Below are 14,694 nucleotides of genomic sequence, written 5' to 3' on the forward strand. Positions count from 1 at the left end.
GATGGACAAGTTATGCATGTATTCCAGAGCCCTCAAATTTAAGAATGAAGCACCAGAAATGTGCTGCGCGTGCGGGAAATTAAAATTTCCAGAATTAAATTCACTTTGATACTTTGGATATGCCTGTTTCAGCAGGAATTATATCCCGCTATTACAGGCACCTCAAATAACCCCGGTTAGAGAAGACATAACGTACAGTGCTTCGCAGGAATAACTTAACAAGGAACTGCAGGAAGATTGTGTAGATGTGGCCCAGGCAAGTGTAAATGAAAACGTAATACTTTGAAACTTCAAAATTGGCTGAAAAAAGTTAAGATTATTTATGGGGGATTCCGATAAATGTGGTTAGCGTAGGGCTTTAAATTGCTGTCAATTTCTAGGAGCTTGTACTTAAAATTGTCTGAATAATTTATCTCCGCGTTGGTATTGGCTTTCTTGAAAAAATTATTATTTAATTTATTAATGAATAACGCCAGACTTTGGAGTTTAAGGTCTCTGTGTAGCTGTTCATTGCGAACGAATTAGGGGGCTCCTATGATTTTTCGTAAGTAGTTGTTTTGGAAAACCTGTAATTTATTTAATACGGAGGTGGGAACAGAGCACCATGCAGGGAAAGTGAATGTAAAGATGGGTCTTAATATTGATGTGTAAATGTGCTTCTTGCGAGCAAGATCCAGTGGTGAGGAGGCGTCAAGAAAGTTTCGGAGCTTCCTAGAGACTCCTATGGCTTTTCCGATGGTCATCGAAATGTGAGTACCCCATGTAAGCGAGTGGTTAAAACGAACTCCAAAGTATGTAGCCTCTCTGACTTTGGGTACTGTTTCATTAAAGAGGGTCAGATCTGCATCAATGTTTTTTCTTCTGTGCCGTCCTATCAGTAATAATTTGGATTTTGTGGCATTAATGGACGTCCTCCATTTGCGACACCATTCCTCTATCTCGTGTGTGTGGTTTTGTATTCTGATCATGCCATGTCATGGATTAAGTGAACTAGAAAGAATGGCGGTATCGTCGGCGTAGCAGTTTGTATTTTCAATCATAGGGAAGATATATAGATAGATATATATATAAGATAGAGAATAGGCCCAAGGATGCTTCCCTGGAGGACGCCGGCTTTAATTAATGTGTTTTCAGAATAAACATCGCCCTGCCTGACATAGAAGGATCGATCACTTAGAAAGGAGTGAAGAATCAAAATTGTTTCCCTGGAGAGGTCGAGGGAAACAAGCTTGCAGATAAGTCCGTTATGCCAGACGCGGTCAAAGGCTTTTGCCACGTCCAGCATAAGGAAAGCAGTTGTCTGGTGCTTATGAATAGCTGCGCTTAAAAATTCAACGATTCTGATGGTGGTAGACAACCCTTTACGGAAACCAAACTGCTGTTCTGGAAGCGCGTTTAGTGCTGGCTGTAGTCTTCTGCAGATAATCCTCTCTAGGATCTTTCCCAGTGCAGGAAGCAAGCTGATTTTGGGAGAAACCCATCCACTCTTGTATTATCTTTTTCGGGTTTGGGAATTAAGATGACAACCGCTTGCTTCCACTAGGCTGGGAAATAGCATAGGTACAGGCAGGTGTTGTAAATGCTACAGAGTTTGTTGATGAAATTACCAGGCAGATGTTTAATCATTGAATTAGAGATTTTGTCCTTCCCAGGTGCTTTTCTATTATGAAGTTTAGCTAATATAAAGCTAACTTCTGTGGGAGAGGTAAAAACAGGGAGACTTTTAACACTGAGCTGGTTAATCCAATTATCGACAAACATGTTAATGTGATTAATGAAATTTCGGTCTGAAGGGGTCTCATTTGGAGTGAATTGCTTGGTGAAGTGGGTGGCAAATGCTTTTGCTTTGTCTTCGATGCTGTATTTGAATCCAGTGTCGTCCTGTAGAGGTTTGTTGCTTGTTTTTGTCGACTTCATTAAACGGAGGGACTTCCAGAATTCTCCGTCTTCAGCATTTAACTTTTCAGTTTTGTTATTCCAAAGTTTAGTCTGGTGGGAGTCAATTAACCTTTTAATGTTGCGATTAAGTTTATTAATTTGCGATTTAATTGCCGGGTCACGTGATTGGGCGACGATCTTGCGGAGTCTATTTCGTGTTTGGCTAATTAATTTAATTTCTTGCGGAAGTTTGAAGTGATGTTTTTTATTAATAATTTCTGTAGTAGAATTTTGCAATGCCTTATCAATGCAGGTGGTGATGCTTGTGATAGCCTGGTCGATATCATGCGTATTTTTAAGTTGCACTGTATTGGGGAGGTGATTATTAATTTCAGATTTGAAATTATCCCAATCAGTAATTTTGTAAGTGGTGTTGGCTTCAGGCCTGCTAATACCCGAGTGTGCCAGAACTGGCAAGAGATCTGAAGAAAGATCATTGATTACTTTCGTAGTGATCGGTAAGTTATCAGATGTGAGGAAAAGATCCAGTATGTCTGAATACTGTCTTGGGTGAGTAGGCCGGAAAGTAAAATCTTCTGGGGGGTAAATGTAGTATGGGTAATTGAACAGGAAGTTTTGAAGGATATCGCCGTTTTATTTTTATTTATTTATTTTTTTTTCGGCACCCCCAGCTAACATGTTTAGCATTAAGATCACCTCCGATTATGGTGGGAAAGGGGTTATTTAGTAAATTCTGTAAATGTTGATCTTACAGCCTGAGATCTGGCGTGCTGTAAAGGAGGCATACAAGCATATTTCCCCAATTAGGGATCCGAACGACTACCCTTACTTCTTCAAACTCATGAGAATTGTCAGAAGCGTAGAAGCGGGAATCCAAACTCCGCTTAACATAGATTACAGCACCTCCGCCTCTATGTCTGATCCTATCGCAGCGATAACTGCGATAGTTAGCAATACTCAGTGAGTGAGCTGGCGTAGCGTGTGTCTCAGTGATTAGTGCAATGTCAATGTTGTAGTATGTGAGAAAGTCCTGCAGTTCGCTAAATTTCATGATAATGTTCGGCGCATTCCACGTCATGATCGTCACTGGGGTCATTTTTACTAAGGATCTATGATCCATAATTTATCTCAGTATCGGGCCTCACTGTATTTTGCTTTTCAGCCATGGCAGTTGTATTGTGTAGAAGCGCTATAAGATCAGCGAGGTTCTTCATGACCTGCTGAGCGTCCGCTGTATTAAATTCACCATCCGAACCATCCTTATCAACCTTGCCATCAGGTGACACAAGCCAGTCGTAGCCTTTCCCTCAAGTAACATTGCAACGCATGCCGGGTAACAGCTAGTTACAAACCAAAATAAATCAAATTTAATTTTTAATAACGAATGCATATTTAACAATTATATATTAGAATTGTAAGATGTTATTTTATTAGATAATTCTTCTTTTCTTCTCCTAAACAAATGCAGGAAATTAAGTGTAAAGCTTCCTTAGTGAAAGATTCTCCACATTTAAACAAGCTATTGAAGGAAGACTGTCTAATTTAAATAAAGTATTCCAAAAATTGTTGATACTATTTTTCAGGTTTAATCTGATTAGTAAAGAAAGCACCTATCTGATAGAGTATAATGTTCCAGTCTCTAGCGTCTTAAAACGAAGATTACAAATGGTTGCCTACTATTAAAATTAAACTGAAAAATCTAATACATAGTTTATCATTTTATATTTAATCGCAGTGCATAGATTCCCTGAGATTTGTAAAATATCATACACAGAATCAAGTGATCAAGCTTCTTTTTTTTTTTTCGATATTTTATATTAACCTTAGAAAACCGAAGCCTTCGCTAACTTGTATGCTTAAAATACCAAAACGCCCATCCCTGTCCGTTAGCCCCTCCCCGTCCATTCACGCACAAAGAGGTGTGAAGATTTCAAATGACATCCATCCTAACAAAGAAACTTCTACTAGCCCTTTAGGACTACATGTCTGCAATTACGTGATACATTGCATTTGGGGAAACTCAACCTATTTCTGCATACTTTAGGATGAAAGAAGAAAACAACATCGCAATCTCGGCCGTTTCAGGCAGTTGTGGTCGCTTGAATGAAAGGCCGTCTCGGGCATTTGCTCTTCAAAGGGTTAAATAAAATTCAGAAAGAAGAAGAAGAATAATTAAAAGTATGAGTTTTTAAAAGTATTAAAAGTATGAATTATTTTTTAAGAATTAAAAGTATGAATTTCTTATCTAAATATATTGTACATTCGAAGATAAGACACATCTGGGAAGCTCAAATATTAATTATAAATTAGCTTAATAATTATTAGAGAAATGTCAAGAAGTGAAATTTGGAAGACTTTTGAATTTTCACTTGAAGTCCGAAGATTTTCCTTCATTAATGAAAAAGAGTAGGAAATTGTTTAAGAGAGAATGAATTTGCTCACTCTCTGAACTGTTATTTTCTAAACCATGAGTGTTAGTGAAATATGAACACTGTTATTTCCTTGAATTTCAAGAGAACATTCAATTGGCAATGGCGGGTACTAGCCGTTGGCCACTACTAAGGCCGGAAACAGAAGTCACTTCGTTAATAATAATAGGTGTTAAATAGGTGGGCCACCTTTGCCTCCTGTGAAGGGACAGATAATTTACATTCATATCTTCTCCAGGATTCGAACTGAGGCCCTTCGGTGCGGCAGTCAGAGTCATTCATCCCTTTGCTGTTTGGGCGGCCCATAATGAACATTTAAAAGTGTTAATGGTTTTAACAGTTTCCCTTAAACATATGAATAACAGTTAACATATGCAAGTTTCGAATGTTATTTGTGTATCGTTCGTGATCATTTTGAAATTATAAGTTTCAACAAATAATGTAGCATTTAATTAATGTAAATATAATGTAACTTTTAATTAATTTATATTTAAAATTTAAATCTCTAGTATATCTGGAAATTTAATAGGAGATATTTATTGGATATGTGTAAATTTGATATATGTGGAAATTTTTCAGCGAATATTTATTGGAATATCAGTTTCGATATTATTCGGAAGGCACAAGCTGTGAAGTACTCTATAACACTGACACGATACACACAAAAGTTACGCACGAAACCTTCAATTACACAAATCATTGAAAAGGTCGCTTTGGAAAGCTACCACGCATGCGCTATAACAGTTAACTATGAAAACCGTGATAAATTCTAAGAAAACTGGTATTTTGATAAATATGTTGTGATATTACGGTTTGATACTATCACAAGGATATTTACGTAAACGCTTAAATCTCGAGACGTCATATTCTAGTAAAGAATGAAAGAAAATAGTCATTATCCACTATAAGCTTCCAGACTATCCCATTCTGTACGCAGAAACGGAAATATTTATTCACAAAACTCGTAAAAGTGATTTAAATTTTTTAATATTTTTGACGTTTAAACCACCCATGGATAATCAGATATTTCAAGCAATATTCTGACATGACATTTTGGCTGGGTACGAGAAATTTATTCATGCCAAGTGGATTTAAAATAAATAAAAATCTCTATGACGGTTTTTTATAATAGGTAAGAAGTTTATAGTTTTTTAAATTAATTTGAAAAGTAATTATTTATATCAATTAAAAACTGACGGCATCGATAATTAATAAAAAATTACGTACTTAAATTAAAGAGTTTCTTATTAATTAGTGGATTTAAAATAAATAAAAATCTCTATGACGGTTTTTTATAATAGGTAAGAAGTTTATAGTTTTTTAAATTAATTTGAAAAGTAATTATTTTTATCAATTAAAAACTGACGGCATCGATAATTAATCAAAAATTACGTACTTAAATTAAAGAGTTTCTTATTAATGTAAATTAGATAAATGTCTTTATACGAAAACTAAATTTTAGAAACTATAAATAACGTTAATTTAAAAAATAACGATTCATAATCAAATTATTTATTCTAAATAAAGTATCATGCTTGAGCATAGTTCAATAATTCTGCACGAAAATTGGATAAAAGAATCATTAATTATTTACACCAGAAAGTCAGGCAATATACTAACCATTATGTACAAAATGAGTGGTTTAGATATTTGGAAAGTTTTTCAAATGATGATAATTCTATCTGGAAAGCAGTTTCCAAATATAAAAGATGCTACACTAATATTCCGCCCCTTAACGGCCCAAACGGTATCGCATACACAGAAACTGAGAAAGCTGAGTCACTAGCCGATAACTATGCTACTCAGTTTCGCATTAACTACATTTCAGACCCAGACACGGAGCGCACAGTTAGTTACACGAACAATTTATATTTTTCACAATCATACACGGACAACATTCGCCTAGCTAAGCCGTCTGAAGTAATTCGATATATCGAGAAAAGGAAAGTCAAGAAAAGCCTTGGAATCGATGGAGTGAGCAACAAAATGATACGCGAAATGGGTCACGTGATGCTTTTCAAGTTTACTAGAATAATCAACCTTTATCCTAACACTTGGTTGCTTCTCAAAGAGCTGGAAAACTGCCGTGCTAGTGCCAATACAGAAGCCATCTAAACCAGCTAATGACCCAACCTCCTACAGACCTGTGAGCTTTTTATCCACACTAAGCAAAATAGCTGAAGCTGCCATCTACGACCGCATCCTGGAGCATATCAATATTAACAAGATCCTAATACCGCAGCAGCATGGATTCAGAAGAAAACATTCTACAGTGCACCAGCTATACAGAGTGACAGAGTTTATTGCTGAAGGATTCAAAGAAAAGGAGAGCACTGGAGCTCTTTTTCTCGATATATCGAAGGCATTCGACCGGGTTTGGCTACAAACTTATTTCCTACAAACTCTACAAACTCTACAAACTTATTTCCCTGGGTTTCCCGGGATACATCATAAACATCATTAAATCTTATCTCTATGAGAGGCACTTTCTCGTTCGCTATAAAAATACATATTCTACTCAAAGAAACATACTTGCAGGGGTCCCTCAGGGGTCTCTGACAGGTCCTATATACTTCCTATTATATGCAAACGACATACCATTAGCAACAGTTTCATTTTTGTATTCGTCTATTTCTTCTAGCAGGTCTAATTTATTAAATTAGTCACTTATTCATCTTGATTTATCCAGAAAAATGTTTCTACAGAATAAACAGGTAAAAAAGGTGTATTAAAATTCGACGTCTGAGAAGACGCAGAAAAATAAACAAATTCTAAGTTCTACAAAGTTCCACTTTTAGCGTGTGTAACTGACATAATGACACATAAACAATAGTAATTAGAAACATAAAATCATTACTGTCTGTCTTCGAAAAGAAAATCTCAGAAAAAGTGAAAGAATGCAAAATGGATCTTATACCTGAATTAATTAGAAATTTTCAGAAACATTTTGGTACTACTTTAAGCACGGGCACTTAAAAATAATTTTAATTGGATCCTAACATATTTTTCTTGATCTAAACCTAAAGCTAATTTTTTACCTTCAAAAATTCTTTTGCCCCCCCCCCTTTTCAAAATCTGTAAAACCTTTTTCCTCTTTTTCTTTGAAATATAAAGAAAAAGTGATAAATAATTTTCCGTTGAGAGTTAGTATTCGTGAACCTCGAGAAAAATCTGTCATGTATTTTTGAGGGTACAGTATGTATTAAGAACAACTGAATTACAATAACCACTGCCCTATAATTCATTATTTGAATTGCTTGTTTATTTGGTTTTTAAAGTGAGTACAGGGATTAAAGGGAGATACGTGTTTAAGCTTAGAATTTTGACTGTTAACTTACAGTATTAAAGCTAATGCAGATACTACAAAATCAGACTCTAAATCGTAACGATTCCATTTTTAAGTCAATGCCAAATAATCGCATATTGACCTACGTCATCGAAAGTGGAGATTAATAAATTTGGACCAACTTATATTAAAACGCATTCACAACAATGAAATATCATTTCTGTAAAATCGTACGTGTTATCTTATTCAAACTTCCGCACGTTAATAGACAAAGCTGATTCACAGTTCAAATTCCAATAGATTGTGCATAAAGTTCAACGTTTACTATTGGCGGATATAGGAATTCTTTTAACAACCGTTGGTATTTTCTTTTTATCCCAACAATCGAACTTTATAGTAGTAGTAAGTGTAGACTTTGCACTTTTTAAGTATCTATGCATGCAATTTGCATGCTAAGACTTTTTTAAAAACATAAAGGTGGCAGCTGTCTTACAAGTGTGAAGAAATATAAAGACTTGTCTTAATTGGGAAACATCCAACACGCCACAACTGCATTACTTATTATTTAATATAATTTAAAATTTATACTATAAACCGATAAAGAGACAAAAATATATTATTTTTTATGAAATACTCTTACAGATTTTTTAAAAAATTTCATTAAATTTTAAATATAGACAAATAATAAATAAATAAATGATTTATAACCCAAAACGTCTATTTTAAATAGCAACAGAAAAACTGACTAAAATAAAGTCTAGTTTAGTTAGAAAAGTTTAGCCTGTTATAATAAAAGGTATTTGTCATTTAAGTAGCCAAATCAATAATTAGATTAAAAAATAATGAAATTAATTGTCTTTCGTTTTTAGTGCTAAAGAATATGATTTTGTGCAAGAAGATTATACTACATAATGGTGGGAAATGTACAGGCAGTTTCTTTACAACGAATTAAAAAATTCTATTTTCACATCATAAAATATACTAGTGTTATTTTATCATAACAGGCTTTTTATATAACTTTTATTATAACAGGCTAAACTTGCCTGTTTATTATAACAGGCAAGTTTAGGCTGTTATAATAAAAGATATTTGTCATTTAAGTAGCCAAAGAAATAATTGGATTAAAAAATAATGAAATTAATTGTCTTTGGTTCTTAGTGCTAACGAATATGATTTTGTGCAAGAAGAATATACTACATAATGGGGAAATAAGCAGACAGTTTCTTTACAACGAATTAAAAAATTCTATTTTCACATCATAAAATAACACTAGTATATTTTTAACAAATCTGAAATCAGAGTTTTAATTTATACGCATACACACACATAGCATACATTGCTCAGTTTTTCGATGCCAGAATACTCCAGATCTCTAACAAAAATGCATGCTCTCTAAAGCTGGCTTCCTTAAATGAGAGTTACTTTTTCTGGATAATTCAAAACCTGCAATCAGTGTGTAGGGTTTATATTTATTTTAACTAACATTTATTTTAAGCTATCTTTCCTGTCAAGCCTTTACTCTTCCTTAGAATTGCCAATGCCAGAGTATGTAAATCGTAGTAGAACGCGCAGAGTATTCAAATTTTAGCAGAAGTAAATTGAGTTTAATTAGAAGAGAAACGAGATTGTAAGTGTGCTTCTTGAATCGCGAGCGCGAAGGTTGCTAGGTAGAAATTTAAGAACCGCGCGTTTCGGCCCTGTGTGCCTATTTCGGCAGTCGTTGAATCTTTCAACTTCTTAATCAGTAAGTTTGCTGAATCTCAGCTGTATCTTAGAACGCGGTTAAGTTAGTTACGATTATAGAGCCTCGTAGGTAGTGACCTCGTTATTTATTCATCCTGTCATTTATTTTTAGTTGTATTTTTCTATTTTGTTACATCGCCGGGTCGGCGTAGTTTGTGAGCGTCAAGTGAACGCATCTGTGATTTCTAAAGTGGAATAAAAAGGGATTTAAACCCATCTTACTAGTTTCTATAATTTACAGTTCATAGCAGTCACTACTACTGTTGCTGACAAGTTGGAGCCACGCAACATTATAAGTGGATTTCAGGAATATGGAGACTTCATGAAATAGTCTTCATTTAAGTGAAAATTTTAAAAACTTAAATGCGAAATCTTCAAATCTTAGGGAATTCTTTGTGTAAAATATCTAAATTCCTCAAAAACACATGGAAACATATCAATACTGTCCAGCCAAAAGTCCTCCCGACAGGTTAGTAATAGGAGAAGAGAGAAGATCCTCGGGGTTTGTCTCTAAGAGTGTTCTTCCCCTTAATCGCAGGTGTAATTGAGTCACACTTTGGCATACACCCCGGGCAGTGCTCTCGGTGTTGAGACAGCTAAAGTACTTGAAGGATTACTTTCCCAACAATGTCTTGCTCGACAAACACAAATTACAAGTATTCGGCCATTTAGAACAACAATTACGAATCTTATGAAGCTATTTATATAAAATATTTATATTCCAAATCTACTGTAATAGACTACTAAATAGCAATTTGCACATTTACCGATATCAAAATTTTAATTAATTTTCAAAATCTGTCACATTATTTTATTGGAAGATATACCATTTGGAATTCCGATGTAATAATTATTTCTTCTCTAGGTCCTGAAACGTTGGTCTTTTTTGATAAATGGCTCCTTTTAAATTCTGTCATATATCGACGTAGTAAAATCAAAGAAATAAGTTTAAAAAAATTAAAATTTAAAAAATCTGAAAGGTTTCAGATTTTAAATTACATCCAAAGGGGCGTTTTTTTAACGTTTTATGTGCTACCTTTATTTATTAAATATCACGTTTTTCACACTTAAACCATAAAATTAAGTTCAATAGCAATGTCGCAAAATAATTTTAAAATGAGCATATCTTTAGAACTTCCGATACACAGTTCCGCGCGATAGAGATAAAAAGGTTCTCACCCCGGTAGAGTATTGCTATTGTTCACTTTGAAATCCTTGAGTTTATTAATCAAGAATTCGTCAAAGTTTTACAAAATATGAAATCGATAATAAAACAAATTTCAAATTTGGTCTTTCACATGCCCGTATTCGTAGGGGGATTACGTCATTCAAAATTCGATGGCTCTTGTACCGTTGTTTTATCACAATGCGAGAAATATACATATATTTATGCAGGTTTCTCATTATTTAATTTCTTCTAATATAATGCAGGTTTCTAACATTTGGTGACAACAATTTGAAAAGTGAAACGGACATTTATAGTGATTCAACGCAAAATCGCAAAACGAAAACAATAGTCCATCAGAGACAAAGGCCCCTTTGGACTAATTATTTCACGATATCACTTTAAAAACAAAAATATCAATATAACAAGTGATTCTACTGAATGAGAAATTATTTCCACATTTTCTCTTTCGCTTCTGTACGACGACCATGCGAATTATTCAAAATTTCTGTCTTCTTGTTCACTTCTTTTAAAAAGTCGTGCTGATAGCACAAAATAAAACTTGCGTCTGTTGCTCATATAATATAGCTTACTGATGCCTTCAGTGAACAAGTAAAATGCTATATAGAATAACGAACTGCAGAACAGGTTTAACGAAAATATAAATACAAATAACCTAGCAAAATTTAAAAAAAAAAAATTAAATGGTTATTTTCAGTTATTGATACCCTGTAATATTCTAGCTAAATCTATAGCTTGAAAGCTAGAATACTTAAGAACTGTGTAGCAAATAATCGCAAAGTTCTAGTACTTAAATGAAAAATCCAAAGAAGGGTTAATTTTACCTTTATTCCAACTTAATAATAATTTACAGATGGCCCCCTTCTCGGTCTCATAGTAAACAGCCATTCACACTGAGGTTCACCTGAGTTAATAGAGTCAGTTCTATGTGTCGACTAGCTTCGCTATAACGTACAGTTTAGGCTTTTTAACTCGCTCCGCTATGAGGAAAAACTGGTTTTGGAGCTGCGTCGGTTACGTCAGATGTCTCCGTTAGCTTAGATAAGCCTCAGTGTGAACGGCCCTTAAGCCTCCACTTTGTGGCTTTAACTCAAGATAGAAAGTAAGAACTAATCTAATAAAACCAGCCAAAGCTGTTCAGAAATAACTAACAGAGTTTGGTCCTTATTAAAGATCACCGGCGAATACTAGCAGGCACTTAACAATATGGCCGAATCGTAGTGAGATTAGACTTTCAGCAGAGACGTGGCCAGAAGGCAGAACACGCCCTACTAGGCTCTTTTAGCCTCTTCTAGTGAAATGACCGAGACATCAACTTAAATACATTTCTCTACCTCATTTACATTAAATGCTAACCTGAAAACTCATTCTGATAGGGAATCGTAGGTGGGAAACAAGGAAGTAAAGGAAAGGCTTGCTTCAAAATAAATATAACTATTAGAAAATTGAAATAAAACCCTACAAACCAAAGCCTTTATTGAAAAATTCAAGCATATATCAGCAAGGAATGAAAAGTTTTTCATTTAAATCAATAAATATATATACATAAATTGTAGAGACATTAGGTATTTTCGAAGCAAATGAGCAACGCCCTCGCCGGGAATCGAACCACGGACCTCTGGAATAGGCGCCCAGCGTGCAGACCACTACACTACGAAGGCATGCTAAGAAGGCGAGAGAAATACCTTATACACTCCCCCTTTTAAAGGGCGATTGGGGTTTTTAGGGAAAACAATCGCCAAATCGTGGGTGTGGAGAATCATCATCCAAGACCCTTTTTAATTCGGGCAAGACTATAGAGTCATTAGGTTGCTTTATTATAGCAAGAGCGGTGAAAAATGAGAAATGCCCTCGCCGGGAATCGAACCACGGACCTCTCGAATACGCGCCGAGCGTGCAAACCATTACACTATGCAGGCATGCTAAGAAGGCGTGAGAAATACTTTATAAACTATCAAGAAACGAGAGAAACATGTTAAATATATACAGAACTATATATATGCAGGGCATTGCGAAACAATTTTTCAGGAGAACTGTTTAAAATTACTTGATATTAAAAAAAAACATTTAAAACCTGACGAAATTTCAATTAATAGCAAAATGAATTACGAATTCCTGAAAGTACTTTTTCATTAGATGTACTGTCGTATAAACGACAAAATAATTTTTTAACAAAAGTTTCCTTAATGTATCCATTGCTCAAAGAATGTTCTACGATATCTCCTTCCCTCATTTACTGGTAGCAGTTTTAGACAGAAGTTTTAATCACTACTAAATTAAAACTTTCGAAAGATGCTCTTGGCTTTATGTTGCTCAGGAACGACTCAGTGGTCTAGATATCATAACTAACACGAAATTGTATCTGCATTTAATATAGATGAATTAACTCGAAACTTTATCATAGCCGAAACCCGAAAAATTGATATTTACATTTAAGGTGCAATGATTTTCTTTCCATACTGAGAAGTATTGTTAATCATATATGTAATATCAATGTAGTAATTTTAATTTACAGCAAAATAATTTTGGAAATGTTCATGATGATAATTTTTTAAACTATCTTTATGTGTCGAAATATGTATCGAGTGACCCAAAAGTCCATTAACATTTGAAAATTCAATAATTCACGGAATGTTGCAGATAGAGAGGTAAAATTTGACACACACGCTTGAAATGACATGGGGTTTTATTGAAAGCAAAAAAAAAGGGAGGCCAACATATGGCGCTGGGCAGCAAAATGTGAGTGAAAATGTGAGAATCGTGTATGAGATGAGCTGTGAGTTTCTAGTGGGAGAGGGAATGAGTCCCTTCGTAACTTTGCCACTTTTCTGTCCGAGCCTCCGGGTGTTGGTCACGTTGCGATGTGGATTTATCACATGAATCGTGATCGGACCATTTTTCTTTGAGGAAATTCGTGGTTCTGCTATTCAAACTGCCAGTGTGACGGTTGCAAGGTAAGCTGACATGTTACAGCAGCGTGGTCTAACCCGCGGAGCGCATGCGGCCCTCTTATTCATTTTGTTGGCACTTGGCCTTCTTTACTGGAAAAAAAAAAAAAAATGTAGTTAAATATTTAGAAAAACAAAAGACCCCTCTTACTGCTTTAAATAATAAATAATGAATATGAATAGTTATATTAAATATAATAATTAAATAATAAAAATTATAAGTCTTCGACAATAAAAACTGTTGTAAATATTGTAAATTTAATAAGAGAAGACAAACCCATAAGACACAGAGCATTTACTGCATTTGTGGACTATCTGGATGCTGAGTATGGTGACATTTCATTGTATTATCAAGTGCGCTGACTAAGTGCTTGATATTGTCTGCAACAGCTTTTTGAGGAATGAAATTTTCGCTTTCCTCAAAAAAGAAAACATTGGACATGAGTATCAAGAAAATTGGAAGAAATCCAGTTTTAAAATAATTTTGCTTTTCTGACGGATTTAACAAGCCATCTAAATGCTTTAAACTTGAAACTAAAAGGCAGAAAACAAAATATATCCCAACTTTATGGAAATCTTGAAAGTTTTCGAAAAAAAACTTAATGTAATGCAAATTGCACTGAAGGCAAATAATACGGCACACGTCCCATTTTTTCAGCAGCTGAAAGAAGAAAACGACACAAATTTTAGTTTGTTTCATGAAATAATTACTGATATCAAGAAAGAGTTCCAAGACAGATTCCAGGATTTTGATTCCCTTAAAACAAAACCTTCATTGTTAAGGAACAATATGGAGATTGAAGTAAGTGAGGTGCCTCGCTACCTTCAAATGGAAATTTGTGATCTTCAGGCAGATCCATTCTACCAGGCTAAAAAGTGTGACGTCACTGAACATTTCTGGAAGCTGATTTCTAAACAACGCTATCCCAAACTGCATAATTTCTCTTTGCAAATATTATCGCTGTTTGGCAGTACATATGTGTGTGAAAGTTCTTTTTCTGCTCTCAAACAAATTAAATAAAAAACGAGAAATTGCATTGAAAGTGCTTCATTGGAATCGAACCTGAGACTTTATCTTACTGAAATTACAGTGGACATTGATAAACTTGTATCAAAAAAGCAGTGCCAATCATCACATTGATTTCTAGACTGTTAAAAAAAGTGATATATTAAACTAGTGATTTATATGTAATTCATTTCATT

At 34.5% G+C, this 14,694-nt stretch overlaps 1 protein-coding gene and 1 non-coding gene across 2 annotated transcripts in view; both read right to left on the bottom strand.

Annotated features, from left to right (window-relative positions):
* The window catches only part of LOC118188029 (perilipin-1-like), a 162,690-nt gene that overhangs the window by 125,620 nt on the left and 22,376 nt on the right, over positions 1-14,694 (bottom strand). The window lies entirely within an intron of this gene.
* TRNAR-CCU (transfer RNA arginine (anticodon CCU)) lies at positions 12,132-12,204 on the bottom strand. The gene has a single exon. It is a non-coding gene; the product is annotated as a tRNA-Arg (tRNA).

The sequence above is a fragment of the Stegodyphus dumicola genome, chromosome 6 (assembly GCF_044657685.1).
Source record: "Stegodyphus dumicola isolate Sdum_Otavi_A_Nest chromosome 6, ASM4465768v1".
NCBI classification, from domain to species: domain Eukaryota; kingdom Metazoa; phylum Arthropoda; class Arachnida; order Araneae; family Eresidae; genus Stegodyphus; species Stegodyphus dumicola.